The 9,514-nt window shown below is 32.8% G+C and overlaps 1 protein-coding gene across 1 annotated transcript in view; it reads left to right on the top strand.

Moving 5' to 3' along the window:
• The window catches only part of LOC121173659 (MDIS1-interacting receptor like kinase 2), a 20,526-nt gene that overhangs the window by 2,809 nt on the left and 8,203 nt on the right, over positions 1-9,514 (top strand). The gene's annotated exons all lie outside the window — the stretch shown is intronic.

Genomic DNA, 9,514 nt, shown 5'->3' with positions numbered 1-9,514 from the left:
TTCTTTGAGAGGAACAATACGTTCAATGTTTGGAGAATTAAAAAGCTACTGAATCTCTCTCACACAATAATCTTTCAGGTGATCTAGCTTCGATGATATGACGGCCTTGACATCTATTGATATATCATACAACCAGTTTGAGGGTCCACTTCCAAACATTCTAGCCTTCCACAATGCTAAAATTGAAGCATTGAGAAATAATAAAGGCTTGTGTGGAAATGTCACTGGCTTGGAGCCTTGCTCAACATCAAGTGGGAAATCTCATAATCATATGAGGAAGAAAGTAATGATAGTAATTTTACCTCTTACTTTGGGCATTCTAATACTGGCATTATTTGCTTTCGGAGTCTCGTATCATTTATGCCAAACCTCAACGAACAAAGAAGACCAGGCTACAAGTATACAAACTCCTAACATATTTGCAATATGGAGTTTTGATGGCAAAATGGTATTCGAGAATATTATTGAAGCCACAGAAGATTTTGACGACAGACATCTCATTGGTGTTGGAGGGCAAGGATGTGTTTACAAAGCAGTGCTGCCTACAGGTCAAGTTGTTGCTGTGAAGAAACTCCATTCAGTTCCAAATGGAGAGATGCTCAATCTGAAAGCTTTCACATGTGAGATCCAAGCTTTGACAGAAATTCGACATCGTAACATTGTAAAGTTATATGGGTTTTGTTCACATTCACAATTCTCATTTTTGGTGTGTGAATTCCTGGAGAATGGCAGTGTTGAGAAGACTCTGAAGGATGATGGACAAGCAATGGCATTTGATTGGTATAAGAGGGTGAATGTTGTTAAAGATGTAGCAAATGCTTTGTGCTATATGCACCATGAATGCTCACCTCGAATTGTTCATCGTGATATATCAAGCAAGAATGTTCTTTTGGATTCCGAATATGTAGCTCATGTCTCAGACTTTGGAACAGCCAAGTTTCTTAATCCAGATTCATCCAATTGGACCTCATTCGTAGGAACCTTTGGATATGCTGCTCCAGGTTAATTACCTTTCTTTATACTAAATTGAGAATATCATATTTTTTAGTTTGCCTTTCTTAGTCACAATTGTCCACATTTTGCCTTTGTCACTAGAATCCTATTTTGCGTATGATAGCACTTTTATTTTGTTACAGAACTTGCATACACAATGGAGGTGAATGAGAAATGTGACGTGTATAGTTTTGGGGTCCTAGCATGGGAAATACTTATTGGGAAGCACCCTGGTGATGTTATATCTTCTTTATTGGGATCATCTCCATCTACTCTTGTGGCCTCAACACTCGATCACATGGCATTGATGGATAAGTTGGACCCACGTCTCCCTCATCCAACAGAGCCAATTGGTAAGGAGGTGGCATCAATTGCAAAGATAGCAATGACCTGCTTGACTGAAAGTCCACGATCTCGCCCTACCATGGAACAGGTTGCCAATGAGCTGGTAATGTCAAGCTCATCTTCAATGGATTAGCTCTACATTCTCACTTATATATAGCTGAAAGATTGAACTTAATAAACAAGCTTGAGTTTTAAATTTTCTTTTCTATTTTTGTATTGTATCTTTTTTTTAATATTGTAGGTCATTTTATTTTAGATTTTTGGGTTTCTGAACTTTGGATACCTTAACCAAATTAATGATAACATTTGTTCGCCTTATTTTTTTCCTATCAAAATAAAGGAAACAAATATAGTGTTTTTTTTTGTTTCAGAAAATATAATAATTCAAATCAATTGTTCCCTTTGCTTCAATTAATTTAAAATTAACGACAAGTCAGCAAAGTAAAGGAAGATGCATGAACTACTTATAAGGAAGCTTGAACTGAAATTATTTCAATTTTATCTTGAGTTTTTGATTGGATGTTTTACGTAAAGCATTATGCTCATGATAGAATTGCCTAGATATCATGTGTTCTAGAAGAAAAATGTGTGATGCTCCCAACACCAGCATGAGAAACATTTTGTGAGAATCACCTTTACATATAACCCATAATAATGTATTTTTAGAACTACGATGTTGGGGTCTTATCCTCTAGAGTGGTCTAGTCTTAGATAACTGAATAACATTCCACATTTAGATTGATAGACTCTGCTGCTAACTAGACTAAGAAAGATAAATTGCAAGGGGACGATAAAGGAAAGCTTAAAGAAAACTGCTTCTACATTTAATTTCTGATAACCCTAGTTCCTACGAAAGTGTGTTGATATACTTGGGCTATGGATTACAATGAGTGAATAGACAATTTAGTCCCTGAGATTGTACCCATTTTGCATATTAGTCCCTAACTTAATGTAAAATTCAAAATAGTCCCTATCTTTTCATAAGTGTTGTAAAATAGTCATTCCGTTAAATTTTAAAGTAACGCCGTTAATGAGATCAATTTTAGTGCCACGTGGACTATCCAACGTGACACTAAAGGATGACGTGGCATGACACGTGGACGTGCCTCTTAAAAGATGTCACGTCATTTAATTATAACAAAATGAGTAAATAGACAATTTAGTCTCTGACTTTGTACCCCTGTTGCATATTAGTCCCTAACTTAATGAAAAATTCAAATTAGTCCCTATCTTTTGCATAAGTATTGCAAAATAGTTCTTCCGTTAAATTTTAAAGTAACACTGTTAGTGAGGTCAATTTTAGTGCCACGTCATTTGATGATGATAGAATGTGTGACTTCTTCAAATTTGATGGTTCTGAACCAATTGAGGCATATATACGAAAAAGAACCCACACACACTTGCACAAATAAAAAGAACCAAAAATACACAGCAACAACCTTATCTTTGTAGCCGTCAACACCAATGGACGAGGTCTGCATAACCATTCTCTTTTTCTCTTTTTTTTTCTTCAATTACCATCAATGTATCATTCCGAGTTTTGATTTTTTTTTTTTTGTGTTCTGAATAGGAAGAGAAAAAACTAGAGAAAAACAAAGTGGAGGAGAAAAAAGCAGAGGAAGAAGAAAAGAAAGAAGAGGAGAAAAAACCAAAGGAATCAAAAGGTGACAAGGAATTCAAGGAGGAATCTCCGTCGCCAGAAATCGTGCAAGGCACAACCTTCGCAATGCATGGACACTTTAAGCACGATTTTTGGCATCTTTTAAGTTATGGACTATTTTGCAATACTTATGCAAAAGATAGGGACTATTTTGAATTTTTCATTAAGTTAGGGACTAATATGCAACAGGGGTACAAAGTCAGGAACTAAATTGCCTATTTACTCGTTTTGTTATCATCAAATGACGTGGTATCTTTTAGGAGGCACGTCCATGTGTCATGCCACGTCATCTTTTAGTGCCACGTTGGATAGTACACGTGACACTAAAATTGACCTCACTAACGACGTTACTTTAAAATTTAACGGAAGGACTATTTTGCAACACTTATGCAAAGATAAGGACTATTTTGAATTTAACATTAAGTTAGGGAGTAATATGCAAAATGGGTACAATCTCAGGGACTAAATTGCCTATTCACTCGGATTACAATTAAAAACCCAAAATATACGAAAGTCCATAAAAGTCCAACACAAAACATTATTGGTTTGGGAATTGATACGTGCACCATTTGTTTTTCTAGTATACCCAACACAACATTGGAATTCCCATATTGCCTTTCCGTAATTGGTTTATAGACATTGTTAGTACGACGCTCTAACCAACAGAGCTAATAAGTCAATTATGTTAAAATAATTAATGTCGCTATAGATAACACTAAAAATTTTCATGTATACTTAATGCATATATAAATTTACATAATAAATTTTGTAACAATTAATTTTGATCTAATAATTAATTTGTTTACATATAGAAATTGTAAATAAAAACCGTAGGTTTAATAAAAAAAATTATATATGTAAAAGATACATTATTAACATAAATCTACTAATGTATTTTGATCTAATAATATATATATATATATATATATATATATATATATATATATATATATATATATATATATTATAAAAATCATAGGTTTCATTTACAATTCATATATGTAAAAAATTAATTATTAGATCAAAATTAATTGTCACTAAATTTATTATTTAAATTTATATGTGTATTAAATATATATTAGAAATGTTAGTATTATATATAGCAACATTAATTATTTTATAACATAATTGGTCTATTAGCTTAGTTGGGTAGAGTCTTGTACTAACTACTCAAAAGTCACATTAACATTCCATTTTTTAAATAAATTAAAAATTCTTTTATTTAAAAATAAATAAATTTTTAGAAAAATAATGAAGTTTTTAATTTAATAAATAAGGAGAAATAATTTTGTTAATTAAAATAATGGTTTTAAGTTAAATAAAATAAATGTGTTTTTAGAAAATAAAAAAAATTATATTTATTCATTTCATAATAAGAAAATATAGTTCTTTTTTATAAAACAATAAAATTAATAAAAATAGAGTAAATAATATGATCAGAGCATCTTAGCTATAAATAGAAACATATTAGGTCAGTAGTTATATTAAGATGTTTCTACACTTTCTCTTCCTTCTAAATCGTTCCCTTTTCTAGTAAAACTATGATCCCTGACTTGTTAACCATTGAAAGTAGTGAGAACATGTGTAGGAATCCTTAGAAGATCAATTGAGATGAATTTTGGGGTGTTTATGAAATTTTGATTCTATGTTTACAACTATAACTGTGAATTATATATGTTTGACAGACTAATTGGTGTTCCGATGTGAAATTGCTATGAAATTGTTGTGTTCTTGTGTTGAGCATGAACCCTAAAAAATGAGTATTTTTCTAATTAGTGTGAATTGATGAAATTAAATAAGGAAATATTTACTGTAAGAGGAACTGAGATACTGATTTTGTATTTTTTCCCTTTTCTTGCTTTTTAGGGTTTTTTTATATATAGTTTGGAATAGATATTATAATTTGGAATTAAAATAGGCTAACAAAATGACATTCTCAAGTTTATATATTGTTTCATACTTTTATTCTTCAAAATTGGTCAAAGTGTATTTAACTATAAGGTTCTTCAAAAGTCTATTTAAAATTGTTTCATACTTTTAGAATTGCCTAGATATCATGTGTTCTAGAAGAAAAATGTGTTATGCTGACCAATGTGACACCCTCTACCTCGAAATATATATAAATAAATAAAATATATAAAAATATTGGTAAACAAATTCACGTGGATAAAAAGTTCACATTCACTTCACTATTACCAAATAAAACTTGTTAAAAATATATTTGGCTCAAAACAAGGCCATCAAAATTTATAAAAAAAAATATTTTGTTAAATCAGTGAGGTAAAATAAAATAGACTATGATGCCCCAATGTCACATCCTATCAGAGCATTGTGTCCTGACGTTCTTCAGCACAAGGTTCCTTAAATCAATTCATCTAGTCATCTGTTCCCTCGAACACAAAGTTTAAGATCATCACAGGATCCAAACTCAAACAACACACGGAGAGTGAGTTATCACATTTTTAACTAATAGAGAAGCAAGACAACTAGATATACATATCATATAAATAAAATAAAATTTACTTAAACATAACTCACGTAATTCAATCACTTTGTCATTCAAAATCACTTTTCAATCATCAATCACATTACACAAGAATCACACACTCCGATCAAGACATGATAACACATCAATTTCATAATAAATAATTAGCAAGCGTATGCAACAGTTATGCTAAGACTCAAGCCTATATACAATGTGGTACCATGTCAGTGAAAAACCACCCTAGGGCGCTTAGGAGTACATAACAAGACATACCACACAATGGGTATGTCAGGTCACTCTCACTAAGTAAAATCATAGGGAGATCAGTCAGGGTCACGCTATTTTGCGAGAATGCTCCAATCATGCGGGATCGGCACAGGCTTAAAGGAGCACTCAAACCGGGTGACCCCCAAGACCTACACTTGGAAGAGTCCGTCAGGGCCTCTCCCTCCTGATTCAGGTCTAACCCCTAAAATCATTTTTTGCATGCAGACACTGCTCATGAATTATACAATACCCACGATCTCACACTCGTGTTTTAAACACATTTAACACAATTGCGCTATAATTTAACACTGATTCCTAAATAGAAAATCTACACTTTCTCTTTAACACTGATTCCTAAATAAGAAACCTATACTTTCTCTTTAACATTGTTCATCAACACTTTTCTCAAGATAATACTAGTCGGATTATTATACAATTCACAACTTACAACACAAGTAATGTCACATCAAGTGTTAACCACACACTTATTTACAGCCAAAACTCATTCACAATTTCACATATCATAGTGTCACAATCTACCATCACATATTTACACGTATCTCACAAATTAACACATGTTAAACTTTGTACTTATACTCAATCTCAATAACAATATTATAATCTCAAAGCAACATGTTATTCCACAATTCATCACACATTCCATTTATAAATACTGCTCATGAATTATACAATATACACGACCTCACACTCATGTTTCAAACACGTTTAACATATTGCGCTACAATTTAACACTGATTCCTAAATAGGAAACTTACACTTTCTCTTTAACACTGCGCATCAACACTTTTCTCAATATCAACACTGGTTGGGTTATTGTATAATTCACAACTCACAACTCAATACACACATCTCAATACACATGTACCTCAAATCTAACCATAATATTCTCAAACTCCAACACTTGAATAATTTTTGGAATCACACTATAACAACACTACAATATTATATACATTAAATATTAATATAAATAAATATATAGCTAAATTTATATATATAAAACCAGCAACATACATCATATTGGGTCATGAATTTCAAAGTAATTAAGCTTTCAATGTACCAATTCTAAATAATTATATGAACACTTTCCCGTATATATAAGTATACATGAATTTATATATATTATCTAAGAATACAACACACAGTCTACTAGAAATCTTTGGTCAATTTCAAATATAATATTAATTTTAAACTATAAAAAAACTAAAAAGCATGTAAAGGAGAAAAGACAAAATCAATATCTCACTCCCTCTTACGCTAAACTTCTACTTACTTAATTTTATCAATTCACGCTTGATAGCTGCTAAATAATAGTGAATTAATAGTGGAAAATCGGTCTAAAATTAACTTAGAATTAATTATTTAGCAGTTATTTATGCTTTAATTTGGAAAGATTTAATTAATTTCGAATTTTGATTGCAGATGTGAAAAAGGGAGGTACAACAAGCAAAAAGGAGCAGAAATAAAAAAAAAAGAAAATCAGAAGAAGCCCAAGTCTAGCAAGGCGCTAAGCGCAGGACGCGCCCAACGCGCAAGAAGGCAAGGCGTTAAGTGCACGACATGCGCTGAGCGCGACGTGGCGCTGAGCACGAGGCTTCGCGCTCAGCGAGACTGCGAAGACCCAAGCCCAAGTTTGCACCTATAAATAAGAGGGTCAGCCTAGGAAAATGAACACACTTCCTCAGAGCTCAATTTTCAGACTTCTGGCACTCAGTTCTCTCCTTTTCCTTCCTTTTTCTTATATTCTTATTACTTTCTTTCACCCCCTTCTCATTGTAAAACCCTCATGACTATGAGTGGCTAAACCCCCTAGTTAGGGCCTGGCAGGCCTAAAAAGTCAATGATGTATGGATCATTTCAAGAGTTATCAATAAAAAGAGAATTTCCTTCCAGGTTCTTATTATTTACCGTTCTTTCTTATTTATTCTGTATCTCGGACCTTATTTTCTGTTAGGGTTTAGTCCACTCGGGAGAGGGTAAAGCCTAATTAGGGGTAAGGAATGAATGCGTAAATCTGTTTTAAGGGTTAGGCCACTCGGGAGAGTGTAACGCTTAATAGAACAATAAAAGGAAGAAATCATCGGGTTATCATTAGAGGGTTTTCCTTCCAGGTTCTTTTATATGCTTTTCTTTCTTATTTATTATGCATCTCAGTCTTTATTTTCTGTTAGTCTTTAGTCTACTCGGGAGAGGGTAAAGCCTAATTAGGGGTAAGGAATGAATGCGTGAATCTGTTTTAAGGGTTAGTCCACTCGGGAGAGGGTAACGCTTAATAGAACAATAAAAGAAAGAAATCATAGGGTTAGCATTGACCCGATGCCCATGCTTTAGCAAACATCTAGAATTTAATCTTAATGCATCTTAGTTATTGAGTCTTCGCAAAGGGCATTTGGAAGATAGGTAATTAAGGTAGGCTTGTCATCATGAGGCATCAGAGGCAAGTAGATGGATAGATGTGGGGCAGAATCAGTTCACTGGTATTGATAACAAACAAATCCTGAATCCATATATCTAGGCTGATTAGACTTGTTAGGTTTTAGCAATTTTATTATATAGATTTTAAGTCTTATTTTATTGTTTCGTATTTTATTGTTTGGTTTTCTTAGAAATAGTTATTCCTTATTTTACTGTTTGGTTTTATTAGAAGTAGTTATCCCCTATTTTATTTAGGAGTAGGTATTTAGGCTTATTAGAGTTAGTAATATTTTATAGACTTATTCTTTATTTATTGCGTTAGTTTTCTTTTAGAAGTAGTTACTTAGATTTTAATTATTTTTCTTTATCCTTATCTATAAATCTTTTATCTTTTCTTTATCTTATCTATTATTTTTCTTTATCTTTTATTTTAAATTTCTTATCTCTTGCTAGATTTAAATTGCATACACTAAATTTACAATTTGCAAACTGAAAAGTACTTCACATAAGTGCAACAAAATCCCTGGGGTACGACACTCGGTTTACCAAGAGATTAATACTACGAGCGATTTGGTACACTTGCCAAAGAGCTAACAACGCTAATTAGAAAAAGGTTCAATTTATAGGATTCACACTCAACACAAGAACACATCAATTTCACAGTAGTTTTTCATTGGGACATCAACTGATTCATCAAACATATATAATTCACAGTTATAACTATAAGGATAAAATAAAAATTGTAGAAACACCTCAAAACTCATTCTAATTGATACTCTAAGGATCCCTACACATGTTCTCACTAATCCCCATTTGTGAATAACTCATTTCTTACCTCGATGTAATCGCTCAAGCGTTCTCCGTTATCAATTGTGGCATTTCTGGTGCTCTCTAGAGCTCCTCCTCTGGTTTCCAAACGTTAGACAGAAGGAGAAGGGAATGAAGCCTCCATTCTATGGTCCTACATGCGATGCATCTTTCTCCCTCAACAGACATTATTTTGAAAATCTCAATGGTGAAAACGTGTAGAAATGAATCGCAAACCACATATAAAAATCTGACAACAACCCAACGGTTAAAAAGTTCGGGATCGTAGTTTTACCGAGATAGCTCTGGATTTCTGGGGGAAAAGAAAAGTTACAATGCCAAGGGTATTACTCTCAGCTCTGATATGTTTTCATAATTCCCAATGGTGAGAATGCTTAGAATTGAGTTGCAAACCTGGTTCTTAAATTTCACGACTATCCAACGGTGAATGAGTCTGAAATCGTCGTTTTTCTGAGATAGGTTTGGTGGTATGCGGGAAAGAGAGATTTTGTGAGAAGAAAGGG

This window comes from Glycine max, chromosome 16 (genome assembly GCF_000004515.6).
Source record: "Glycine max cultivar Williams 82 chromosome 16, Glycine_max_v4.0, whole genome shotgun sequence".
Taxonomy (NCBI): Eukaryota; Viridiplantae; Streptophyta; class Magnoliopsida; order Fabales; family Fabaceae; genus Glycine; species Glycine max.
This window is presented reverse-complemented; position numbering and strand designations above follow the sequence as displayed.